Below are 3,536 nucleotides of genomic sequence, written 5' to 3' on the forward strand. Positions count from 1 at the left end.
CTCAGTTCCTTTTGCTTATTTGAAACTAAAAATCATGGGAGAATCTAATTTTTGAGCGGAGATATGAAAATCGCCTTATAACATCCGATATCATGATAAATACTATTTTTCACGAAATTGGAAGTGAAAAAACGCTGCCTTGGCTTCTCTCCAGCGTCGTGAGGATTTTGTTCCCATTTCTTGAGTTCCTTTTGCCTAGTTGAAATGGAAAATCATGGGAGAATCTCGATTTTCAGCGGAAATATGAGTTTCCGCTTATAACATTCAATTTCTCAATAAAAACCCGTATTTACACGAAATTGGTAGTGAAAACACGTTGCATTGGCGTCTTTCGAGGGCAATGAGAAATTTTTCCCGTTTCTTGAGTTCGTTTTGCCTATTTGAAATGGAAAATCATGCGAGAATCCCGACTTTTTGCGGAGATATGAATTTCTGCTTATAACATCCAATATCATGATATAAACTCGTTATTTCACGAAATTGGAAGTGAAAACACGTTGCCTTTTCGTCTCTCGAGGGCAATAAGAAATTTTTCCCTGTTTCTTCTGTTTCTTATGCCTATTTGGAACGGAAGATCATGGTGGAAGGTCGATTTTCAGCGGAGACAACAATTTTGCCTTATAACACCCGATATCATAATAAATACTCTTTTTTTCACGAAATTGGAAGTGAAAAAACGTTGTCTTGGCTTCTCTCCAGGGTCGTGAGGATTTTGTACCCATTTCTTGAGTTCCTTTTGCCTAGTTGAAATTAAAAATCATGGGAGAATCTCGATTTTCAGCGGAAATATGAGTTTCCGCTTATAACATTCAATTTTTCAATAAAAACCCGTTTTGACACGAAATAGGAAGTGAAAACACGTTGCCTTGGCATTTCTCCAGGACAGGGCAGATTTTTTCCCCGTTTCCTCAGTTCCTTTTGCTTATTTAAAACTGAAAATCATGGGAGAATCTAATTTTTGAGCGGAGATATGAAAATCGCCTTTTAACCTCCGATATCATGAAAAATACTATTTTTCACGAAATTGGAAGTGAAAAAACGCTGTCTTGGCTTCTCTCCAGGGTCGTGAGGATTTTGTTCCCATTTCATGAGTTCCTTTTGCCTAGTTGAAATGGAAAATCATGGGAGAATCTCGATTTTCAGCGGAAATATGTGTTTCCGCTTATAACATTCAATTTTTCAATAAAAACCCGTTTTTACACGAAATTGGAAGGGAAAACACGTTGCCTTGGCGTCTTTCGAGGGCAATGAGAAATTTTTCCCTTTTCTTGAGTTCCTTTTGCCCATTTGAAATGGAAAATCATGGGAGAATCCCGACTTTTTGCGGAGACATGAATTTCGCCTTATAACATACAATTTCATGATAAAAACTCGTTTTTTCACGAAATTGGAAGTGAAAACACGTTGCCTTTTCGTCTCTCGAGGGCAATGAGAAATTTTTCCCTGTTTCTTCTGTTTCTTTTGCCTATTTGGAACTGAAGATCATGGTGGAAGGTCGATTTTCAGCGGAGACTAGAATTTCGCCTTATAACATACAATTTCATGATAAAATCTCGTTTTTTCACGAAATTGGAAGTGAAAAAACGTTGCCTTGGATTCTCTCCAGGGTCGTGAGGATTTTTTTCCCGTTTCTTGAGTTCCTTTTTCCTATTTGAAATTGAACATCATGGGAGAATCTCGATTTTCAGCGGAAATATGAGTTTCCGCTTATAACATTCAATTTTTCAATAAAATCCCGTTTTGACACGAAATTGGAAGTGAAAACACGTTGCCTTGGCATTTCTCCAGGACAGGGCAGATTTTTTCCCCGTTTCCTCAGTTCCTTTTGCTTATTTAAAACTGAAAATCATGGGAGAATCTAATTTTTTAGCGGAGATATGAATCTCGCCTTATAACATCCGATATCATGATAAATACTCTTTTTTTCACGAAATTGGACTTGAAAAAACGTTGTCTTGGCTTCTCTCCAGGGTCGTGAGGATTTTTTTCCCGCTTCTTGAGTTCCTTTTGCCTAGTTGAAATGGAAAATCATAGGAGAATCTCGATTTTCAGCGGAAATAAGAGTTTCCGCTTATAACATTCAATTTTTCAATAAAATCCCGTTTTGACACGAAATTGGAAGTGAAAACACGTTGCCTTGGCATTTCTCCAGGACAGGGCAGATTTTTTCCCCGTTTCCTCAGTTCCTTTTGCTTATTTGAAACTGAAAATCATGGGAGAATCTAATTTTTGAGCGGAGATATGAAAAAATCGCCTTTTAACATCCGATATCATGATAAATATTATTTTTCACGAAATTGGAAGTGAAAAAACGCTGTCTTGGCTCCTCTCCAGGGTCGTGAGGATTTTGTCCCCATTTCTTGAGTTCCTTTTGCCTAGTTGAAATGGAAAATCATGGGATAATCTCGATTTTCAGCGGAAATATGAGTTTCCGCTTATAACATTCAATTTTTCAATAAAAACCCGTTTTTACACGAAATTGGAAGTGAAAACACGTTGCCTTGGCGTCTTTCGAGGGCAATGAGAAATTTTTCCGGTTTCTTGAGTTCCTTTTGCCCATTTGAAATGGAAAATCATGGGAGAATCCCGACTTTTTGCGGAGACATGAATTTCGCCTTATAACATACAATTTCATGATAAAAACTCGTTTTTTCACGAAATTGGAAGTGAAAACACGTTGCCTTTTCGTCTCTCGAGGGCAATGAGAAATTTTCCACTGTTTCTTCTGTTTCTTTTGCCTATTTGGAACTGAAGATCATGGTGGAAGGTCGATTTTCAGCGGAGACAAGAATTTCGCCTTATAACATACAATTTCATGATAAAATCTCGTTTTTTCACGAAATTGGAAGTGAAAAAACGTTGCCTTGGATTCTCTCCAGGGTCGTGAGGATTTTTTTCCCGTTTCTTGAGTTCCTTTTTCCTATTTGAAATTGAAAATCATGGGAAAATCTCGATTTTCAGCGGAAATATGAGTTTCCGCTTACAACATTCAATTTTTCAATAAAAACCCGTTTTGACACGAAATAGGAAGTGAAAACACGTTGCCTTGGCATTTCTCCAGGACAGGGCAGATTTTTTCCCCGTTTCCTCAGTTCCTTTTGCTTATTTAAAACTGAAAATCATGGGAGAATCAAATTTTTGAGCGGAGATATGAATCTCGCCTTATAACATCCGATATCATGATAAATACTCTTTTTTTTCACGAAATTGGACGTGAAAAAACGTTGTCTTGGCTTCACTCCAGGGTCGTGAGGATTTTTTTCCCGCTTTTTGAGTTCCTTTTGCCTAGATGAAATGGAAAATCATGGGAGAATCTCGATTTTCAGCGGAAATATGAGTTTCCGCTGATAACATTCAATTTCTCAATAAAAACCCGTTTTTACACGAAATTGGAAGTGAAAACACGTTGCATTGGCGTCTTTCGAGGGCAATGAGAAATTTTTCCCGTTTCTTGAGTTCGTTTTGCCTATTTGAAATGGAAAATCATGGGAGAATCCCGACTTTTTGCGGAGATATGAATTTCTGCTTATAACATC

Source organism: Venturia canescens, chromosome 3 (assembly GCF_019457755.1).
Source record: "Venturia canescens isolate UGA chromosome 3, ASM1945775v1, whole genome shotgun sequence".
Lineage (NCBI taxonomy): Eukaryota > Metazoa > Arthropoda > Insecta > Hymenoptera > Ichneumonidae > Venturia > Venturia canescens.